At 49.3% G+C, this 9,862-nt stretch overlaps 1 long non-coding RNA gene across 1 annotated transcript; it reads right to left on the minus strand.

Annotated features, from left to right (window-relative positions):
* Positions 1-2,484: 2,484 nt before the first annotated feature.
* On the minus strand, positions 2,485-6,364 carry LOC309861871. Its single transcript, XR_014310261.1, has 2 exons — positions 5,627-6,364; positions 2,485-2,750 (listed from the first exon to the last, which is right to left on the minus strand). It is a non-coding gene; the product is annotated as an uncharacterized lncRNA (long non-coding RNA).
* Positions 6,365-9,862: the final 3,498 nt, after the last annotated feature.

The following is a 9,862-nucleotide window of genomic DNA, read 5'->3' on the forward strand; positions in this document are numbered from 1 at the left end:
GGCTCTGAGCCTGAGGCCTGGTCTCTCTTTGTGAAAAGGGAGGATAGGCCGTGTTCGAGGTGTGAAAGACAGGGTAGCTCCCAAGGGAGGCTTTCTCCTTGAAGGACTGCAGCAGGACTGAGAAAATGATGCACTTTCTCACTGTGAGAACCTCCATTTAGGGCTTACTTCGCTCTTGGGGAAACCTGCGTGCTGAGCTGAGGCTTCACCCTCGGCCACCCTCATGTCGGTCCCCCCCTATAAGCACCCCACCCGCAGCCACCCCCATCTGTCTCAGATGCCATCTTTGCAGGGCCCCTGGCCTCTGTCTCCTTAGGGTAAGGTCCCGGGCTCCACCACTGCCCCCTCCTACCCTAGCAGAAGGTCCTTTCTCTCACCCACTCGTGCCTTAGCCTGGTGCCCCACCCCCCGCGCCCTCCTGAGAGCTCCCTCTGCTTCCCATTTGCTTCCCCACACCCTTAATCTATCCTCCACGCCTAGGGGCCTTCTAAAGCCCGGATCCCATGTCCTGGCACTTCATGGCTGAAAACCCCTTCTTGTCGCCCACAGCCCCCAGGATCCCAGCCCCCCTCCCTCGAGGGCCCACGAGGCCCTGCCTGCCCACATCTCCCAGCCTCACTCCCCACGATTGCCAGCTCCAACCCTAGGGTCTTGCCATCTTGGACTGCTTCATTTCCTTACCAGGCCCTCCTTGACTTTGCAATTTCATCAACAGTGTTCCCACTGCTTGAAGCCGTGCTTCTCACCGTCACCCACACATTCTTCCTGTGTCCGTGTAAATGTCACTCTCTTTGGGCAGTCTCTCCCTCTCCCTCAAGGGAGCACCCTGCCCCCGACCGAGACCCTGGGCCCCGATGGCCCTGTGTTTCTCTCGATTCCTCACACTCAGTTGGAATTATCTGTGCCCGTTTGCCATTGTGGTTCAGGGCCTCCCGCAGGACAGGAAATGTGCGGAGCCACAAAAACACCTGTTGGCTGAATGGAGGGTGATTGAGTCCTTGCACATGGCAATCCCTGTTTCCACTTTCCACCTGCTCAGCCCTCTGTCTTCATCCAGCTAAATTCTGCCTCTCCCAGCCTTAATGATTTAGGTCAGTTCCCACTTCTTCCAGGAAGTCATCCTTGATTACTCTAACCAGACAGAACTCCTCCCTTCTATTGAACCCCTACAATATCTGTGTTGTTGCTGAATGAACGAATGGGGCATATTACAAATGGAACCGAGGGAGAAAACAATGTCTTTTAAAACTCAAGCTCACTGTAGGACTTTTGTTTTTCTAAGAAGGAAAGTTTAATTCCTGCCAGTGGAAAAATAAATCTTTAAACTGTTTACTTCTTTGGAGAGGCTGGTGGGAGAAGAGACAACAGGCTGAAATCACACAGCTTTTCTTCTGGGGTTTTGTTTTTTTCTCTTGGCAGTAAAGGTGAGATTCCAAGAAGAAAGCCTCTTTTGATAAAGTACTTGGTTTGAGGGGAGTAATACTAGCGGCATGTGGTATAAAATCCAGAAGACAGACGGTGTGTCCTTGGCATGGCGCATTAATGAACCTATGAATGTGCAGGGAGGTAGGTACAAGGGAGAGTGCAGAATCTGTTGCTCCCAATGATACAATGAGGGAATCTGCATTTCTGGGGGAGTCCCAGGGTGAGAACTAAGGGGCCAAGCACCCAAACGGAGTACCAAGATCCATGAGAGTGGTGTCCAGAGAGGAGGTTTTGGGCTGGGTGGCCTAAGGGCCTCTCGGCCAAGAGCTGGCCAGGATCTGCATTACTGTTGCTCACCTGGCCTTACTGACCACACCAGGACATCGGTAGAGTTGGCTCCACCCAAGCTCTGGAGGGAGTTTTGGGGGCAAACAAGGAAAGATAGCTTTCCTTGCCTGGAATAGAAACAGTCTCAGAAAGAGCAGGAACCCAGAGCCTGGGGACACCGGGAAGACCGAGCCCCTGGGAACTTGTGGAGACCCAGAGAGGGCATCACACTTCCTGTTGAGAAGGCCTAGGATTCCAGCTAATTTTATGTAATCACAGAGGACATATGACCTCAGCTAATATTAGAATTACAAGGAACTTGCTTTATATTAGTATCTTTTTTGTTTATTAACACCCTGCATCCTTGGCCAGACTATAGGCTGTCTGAGGCCAGGGACTGGCTCTCATCATTCTGTTCCATCCCCCACTCCCCCACCAGTAATAGTGACCTTGACACTGAATCCAATTTTGGGGCAGTTCATGACATCGTCACTGAGAGAGGATCGTGACTGAATAATTCACATCATATCAATAAATCAACCCCCAACACATACACACACCCCACTTGGAAGCAGGCAGGGGAGGGTGAAGGCACCCTCTGGGCTGCCAGGAGTCCTGGGCCTTAGTCTGGCTGGCCCCCAACATGCATGTGTTGCTTGGAGCACCCTTGGGGAAAAGCCCTTGACCAACTCAGCTTTTGTTTCCCACACCCTTCAATCAACAACTCAAGGAACCACAAAGCAATCTTTATGGCTGTCATTCTAGCTGGATTGTAGAAAGTACAAATAAGGCCGTTTCTAAATAATTCCCAAACTGTTCAGATACGAAGGTTGTAATGGGCAGAGACTGGCATCGGTGGGGGAGCCGGGCGAAGAGAGATTGCCAGAGGCCTTTGTAACTGTTTACTGCTGCTGTAGGTCTGGAACCAGCTCCAAGTCAAATACGCGTACAAAGAGGAGGCTCGAACCCCACCTCACGGGGCAGGCCTGGCCGTCTTGCTGCCTCCACCGGAGAGATAAGGAAGCAAAGACAGAGAGGTCAATATGGTCATGTGAACATCAATAGGTTAGTCAAGAATTAACCCCATTAGGCCAATACCTAATTCCTGCCAAATTGAGGTTTTCAGTACCAGAAGAAAACAATTCTCCACATAACGCCACCATTGCGGGACTGGTGGGCTTATGGTCAGACCAGGTCCTCACCAGTTTGGTACTCTGGACTCTTGACATCGTTCAGTTTAAATTTTTGGTTTTAATTATTTTTTTTTTTAAAGATTTTTATTTATTTATTTGACAGACAGAGATCACAAGTAGGCAGAGAAGCAGGCAGAGAGAGAGGAAGAAGCAGGTTCCCTGCTGAGCAAAGAGTCCCATGCGGGGCTTGATCCCAGGACCCTGAGATCATGACCTGAGCCAAAGGCAGAGGCTTTAACCCACTGAGCCACCCAGGCACCCCCAAATTTGGTTTTAATTATTTGAGTGAACCAGAATGCTCATGGCAAGTACAGGTGTGGCGTTTTGCTAAGCCCAGATTGACATCTCAGCCCCAGGAGGCTGGTGTACTGGAAATCTTAGCAGCCCCTCAGTAGTAAGCCCAGCCTGCTGCCCAGTGGCTCTAGTTCAACATTACTTTGTTGTTGTCACTTGTCAGGTATCCTGAAATCCTCAGGAGGTGAAGTCAAAAACACCCCCCAAAACAAAAAAACAACAAAGAAATGGTTCTTGGAGTTCTATAAAATAGCGTTCCTTGGGCAACTGTGTGGCTCAGTCAGTTAAGCATCTGCCTTCAGCTCAGGTCATGATCTCAAAGTCCTGGGATCCAGTCCCCCATTGGCTCCCTGCTCAGTGGGGAGCCTGCTTCCTCCTCTCTCTCTGCCCCTCCCCCCCTTCATGTGCCCATGCACAGGCATGGGCATGCTCTCTTTCACTCTCTATATCAAAGAAATAAATAAAATATTTTAAAAAATTGTTTCTTGAAAAATAAGCCAACTTGTAGTTGGTGTGAAAAGGGAAGAGGAAGAGAAGTAAGTTTAAGTTCATGTTGATCTTTAAGCCAGGAAAGAGAAGTTGTGGATAAACTTCAGGTGGAAAATTGGATCCGGGCAGAGTTGGGGGTGGGGGTGGGAGCTCAGATCCTAAAAGTGGCGAAGTTCACCTTTTTCTTTAAATGGTAACTTTACGGGGCGCCTGGGTGGCTCAGTGGGTTAAGCCACTGACTTCGGCTCAGGTCATGATCCCAGGGTCCTGGGATCGAGACCCGCATCAGACTCTCTGCTCAGCAGAGAGCTTGCTTCCTCCTCTCTCTCTGCCTGCCTCTCTGCCTACTTGTGATCTCTCTCTGTCAAATAAATAAATAAAATCTTTAAAAATAAATAAATAAATGGTAACTTTACAAAACAATTCATAAAACCACATCAGGAGATCACCAGCAACCACAATGACCATAACAGAAAACAACTCTGGTAAGCAAGAGAAGAAACCTAGAGAACTCATAAAAGCATCTGGGGGCGCCTGGGTGGCTCAGTGGGTAAAAGCCTCTGCCTTCGGCTCAGGTCGTGATCCCAGGGTCCTGGGATCGAGCCCCGCGTCGGGCTCTGTGCTCGCCAGGGAGCCTGTTTCCTCCTCTCTCTCTCTGCCTGCCGCTCTGCCTACTTATGATCTCTGTCTGTCAAATAAATAAATAATTTAAAAAAAAAAGCATCTGAAGTGTAGTTGTTAACAGGTGATGGAAGCTGGGAGTGATGCAAAAACCTGACCAAAGATCACCATAAATACAGTTAGGGCTTGCAAAAGTCTTCAGTTGTGAGTCTGCAGGAGATTGGAGGCCCCCTGGGGAGGTAGGGCTTCACCCCATCAACTCACTCACTCTTCACTATGACCCCTACTCCCAGACCAGCTCAATGAAGATGTCATGGTGGCGTGCCATCTAGTGGTCACAATGATTACTGCAATAACAGCCTTGAGCTTTCTGTTGATTTCATTACACCTTAATTTTTTTTTAAGATTTTATTTATTTATTTAAGTATCTCTACACCCAATGTGGGGCTTGAACTCACAACCCTGAGATCAAGAGCTGCATGCTCTACTGACTGAGCCAGCCAGGCACCCCAAACTTTCATTCACTTATTTATTCCTTTAATGCATTGTTGTGGGTCTGATGCTGAGAATATGATAGAGAAGAATATAGATATAGCCTTTCTTTCAGGAACCTCATAATCTAGTGTTGGGGGGACGACACATAAAATACAGTACGAGGGTAAGACCATGACATACCATAGGGAGCCAACAGAGCACTGCCAAAGGGACACCTAGGGCTAGATTTGGCAGTCAGAGATATCCCAGAGGAAGTGCAACTGATTTTGGGACCTGAAGGAAAAAAGGTAGAAGCTTTTTAAGCAAAGGAGAAGAAAGGAAGAGACAGCCTTCCAGGTGGAGGGAACAGTGTGCCTAAAAGCTGGGTGTCAAGAGTACACACCAGCTCTAATTGGGCTTTAAGCTTTGTTAAGAACTTTAAATGTCACCCCTAAGAGCCATGAGAGTCATTTCTTCTTGGGGAAAAATTAAGAAAGTCCATAGAATTGAATTTCCCCCAAGCCCTGGCTTACAACTCTCTGTCTCTCTCCCTTTTTTTAAATTTTATTTATTTGTTTGATAGAGATCACAAGTAGGCAGAGAGAGAAGGGGAGGCAGGCTCTCTGCTGAGCAGAAAGCCCCATGCAGGGTTCGATCCCAGGATCCTGAGATCACGACCTGAGAGGAAGGCAGAGGCTTAACCCACTGAGCCACCCAGGTGCCCCACACCTCTCTTTCTTAAAGTCCACAGACTCACGCCAGCCTCCCGTGGCCCCCCGCACCCCCCCCCCCCCCGCACGTACCTGAAGAGCAGCACAGTGCTATTATGTGGCTTTTTGTTTTCCTCCTGGGCATGAGTGGCTCATCCCACATGCCCTTGATCTCTCTTTTCCTTCTGTCGGCAACCTCTGTCTTGCATTGCAGTCATTCCTAAACGAGGGTAGAGCTTCAGCTCCAGCAAGAAGAGGCCTGGCAATGCCAAACTTCTTTTGAGGGTCAGTCGTTGATGGGGAGATGGGGGCTACTCTCAGGGTGAGGTCCTGGGTACCTCCTGCCTCAGCATTCTCCGGAACATTTGTTAAACAGGTACTCTCCAGATCCCACACAGGTCTGTGCTGCCCTCATTTAGAGTACGGTGGCCCTGGAATGGGTACTGCCAGTGTCCCAGGCCGCGCTGCTGCTCGCTCAGATTGAAGTGCTGGCGTAGAGCACAGGCTCTAGGGTCAGCTCACTCCACCGTCAGTCCCAGGTCTGCCTCACCCTCTCATGGTTGAGCCGTTTAACCTTAGGTCAGTTCCTTCATCTCCCTAGGCCTCGGCTTCCTCTTCTGAAGAAGGAGATTAGTAGGGGCGCCTGGCTGGCTCCGTTCGAAAAGCATGCGACTCGATCTAGGAGTCCTGAGTCGAGCCCCACATTGCGTGTAGCGATGACTAAAGAAAATAAATAAAGTTTTAAAAAAATAGTAATCACAAAACCTACCCGTGAGGGTTATTGAGAGGAGTAGTTGAGGTTATGCATGCAAGGTACTTGGCACCGAGTCTGGCATGCAGGAAGTGCTCAGAAAAATGTAAAGAACAAAACCAGTCACATCCTGGATGCCATTTCAGTCACAAAATGGGCATGAAGGTTAAGGGCAGCAGGCCTGGGTAATCAGGGGCTGGGATCTAGCATTAAACACACCCAGAGGAGTGGGCTGGTGGCAAGGGAGAGAGAAGAGACCTCGGTGTGCCAACGTGTGACCCTGAGAGGAAGGTGAGATGAGCAGACAGCCTGGGGGCGGCCCGGAGAGCCTCCACGGAGGGTCCTGCACGCACAGCAACCGGGCTGGAAATGAAATTCTCTGTTAAAAGTTCGGAGAATCTGGTAGGAACCTTGGCTCTGCCAACTTGGGGTAGCAGTCACGATTCTTGCCACCACAAACCAGCCCAAGCGAAAAAAGGACTTTCTGCTTCATGTGACTGAAAAGGCTGGAAGGTAGATGAATCCAGTTTCAATAATGTCATCAACCTGTCTCCAGCTCTCCGCTCGACTTCTTTCTGTCTTATCTTTGTTCTCAGGCACTCTGGCTCCGTTGTGGCGAAAAGCCACCCAAGCAGCTCTCAGCACAGCTGGGCACGCGGCAACCCCAGCAGGGACACAGCACCCCTTCCGGTGGCAGCTCCAACTCCAGCAGAAATCCTGAGGCCAGGAGGGGATCACACGCCCATCAACGAACTAATCAGCATGACTAGGGAAATGGCGTGTTCTGATTGGCCAGGCCCGTGTCCTCTGCCCACAAGGGTCTCCAAGCCACCTGGACTGAGCATAAGGGGTTTCTGGAGTAAGATGAGGGGCTTGTTTCTGGAAGAAGGCGTGAGGACAGGTACCAAGGGTGTCCTTCGTGTATCCGTGTGAGACATCTCTGTGGCCAGTTGTCCCCAGAGCTGGGCGCCTGAGCCTGCATGTTATTGAGCTGCGGCCATCACAGGCTTGGTCCCTGGAAGGAGTCTCTCTTGTGCAGGTGGCGACGCCACTGCCCGTGCTCGCTGAAAAGGCACGTCTAGGGAACAGCAGGCACAGAGAGCTTGTACAAGCTGCCAGCTGGATTTCTCCAGTGTCCTTCAAGAGAGGCTGTAAAGCACAAAAAGTGAGGGAACCTTCTCAGGGGAGGAGGGAGGGAGAGATGCTAAAATGACCCCCAGCTCTCCAGAAGGCTGGGACTCGTCAGCCAGCGTGCTGAAGACCACGGGAAGCTGAGGCCTTGGGCTAGCGCGGCATCAGGGATGAAGTCCTGGCTCAGCCACTCGCGCCCTTCCCCTCCCTTCTTCCTAGGTCACCTTCCATCCCCACCCTAGCACCTTCGGAGGAACTGTGCAGAGGAACTGTGCGTTCCTCCCCAGAGTATGCCTTTGCTCCAGATATACATCTCTCGGGCCTTTGTATTCATTCAGTAACTAGATTAGCGCCTACAATGGGCCACACCCCCTGCCGGGAGCTGCAGTAAATCCCCAGGCAGGCAGCGCCCACAACCTCACAGGGTGCACCCATCTAGAAATTGTAGTTGCATTATTTTTAATTGTACAAGTTATGCACGAAGTGATTCTCTTTGTGAAATGTTCCAACAATATATTTGCTACTGAGGCCACCTGACTTTTCCCAGACGGGTTCTGCCTACTTCCTCCGTTGTTCCATAGCGCGGAGCTGGGAAGTCTTTTTTGCATACATACATCCTAATACGTGCACATGCAGAAATGTATAGATGTTGCTTTGTTGACATTGAAAAAACTAAATCCAAGCTAGCACACGGTGAAGACACCCTCCCCCAGCGGCTCAATGCCCTCCCTGAACAGCCTCTGGGGTCACTGTTTCCAGTGCTTTCTTTCAGATAAGCTAAGACAGAAGTCACCAAACCTCATCTGTCCAGGGCCAGATCATAAATACTTTAGGCTCTGTGGGCCTACGGTCTCTGTCACAACTAATCAACTCTGCCACTGTACTGAGAATGTAGCCATAGACAATACTTAAATGAATGAGTGTGGCTGTCCCAATAAAACTTTATTTAAGGACATGGAATTGTGAGCTTTCTTTCTTTCTTTCTTTCTTTCTTTCTCTCTTTCTTTCTTTTTTAAAAATTTTTAGTGGGGAAGGGTAGAGGGAGAAGCAGACTCCCTACTGAGCAGGGAACCCAACGAAGGACTTGATCCCAGAACCCCAAGATCATGACAGACGCTTAACTGACTGAGCCACCCAGGCGCCCGGGTTGTGAATTTATATCATTTTCACATGTAATGAAATAGTATTCTTCTTCTTCTTCTTTTTAAAAATATTTTATTTATTTGTTTGACACAGAGACAAAGTGAGAGAGGGAACACAAGCAGGGGGAGTGGGAGAGGGAGAAACAGGCTTCCCGCTGAGCAGGGAGCCAGATGTGGACTCGATCCCAGGACCCTGGGATCATGACCTGAGCCGAAGGCAGACATTTAATCACTGAGCCACCCAGGTGCCCCAGTACTCTTCTTTTGATTGCTTTTCAAACATTTAAGAATCTAAACTCTAGTCTTGGCTCGCTGGTTACTCCAAGGCAAGCAGCAGGCTGGATTTGGCCCTTGGACTACTGTTTGGCAACCCTGGGCTACACACATAAAAAGCAAATACACCTGAATATTCTTCCCCCTCTTTCTTACACAAGGAGAGCCTATGACACACATTGTCCTATACCTGCATTTTTCTCATGTTGTGCTATGTCTTCGAGATCACACTCCTTCATTCCCTACAGAGCTTCTCCATTGTTACCTTTGGTACATTAAATTATATTTCACTTCACAATTTCCATAGCCAATCGCTCGTCTGTGTATGTGTGTGTGTGTGTGTGTGTGTGTGTGTTGGGCTTTGTTGAGATCTCATTCACATACCATACAATGTATCCATTTTAAGTGTACAATTAAATGGCCTTTAGTGTGTCCACAGAGCTGTGACACGGCAGCATAATCAATTTCAGGGACTGTAAACCCTCACTCCTTAGCGATCAGCCTCATAGCCTCATAGCTCCCCCGAGCCATAGGCAACTACTAATCTATTCTCTGTCTCTCTGCCTCTTCTGGATATTTCTATAGAATTACACAATCTGTGGTCTTTGTGACAGTTAGCATGAGGTTTTCAAGGTTCATCCCTGCCCCAGCAGGTGTCAGCGGGGGTGATGCTGGAGAAGGTGCCATCCCTTCTTACTGCGCAGTGATAATCTGCTGTATGGCTGGGCCACATATCATGTCCACGTTGGCTCATGGACATTTGGGTGGCTTCCGCTTTTTGGCTATTGTGAATAATGCTATGAACATCCATGAACAGGCTGTTATGTGAACATATGGTTCCATTCCTCTTAGTTATACATCTAGGAGTGGAATCTCTGGGTCATATGGTAACTCTATGCTTAACCATTTGAGGAACTATCAGCATGTTTCCCAAAGCTTCTGCACCATTTTCTATTCCCAGAGGCAATGTATGAGGGTTCAAATTTCTCCACAGCTTCGCCAACCTTTGTCATCATCTGTTCTCCCCGCCCC

The sequence above is a fragment of the Mustela nivalis genome, assembly GCF_964662115.1.
Source record: "Mustela nivalis genome assembly, chromosome: 3".
Taxonomy (NCBI): Eukaryota; Metazoa; Chordata; class Mammalia; order Carnivora; family Mustelidae; genus Mustela; species Mustela nivalis.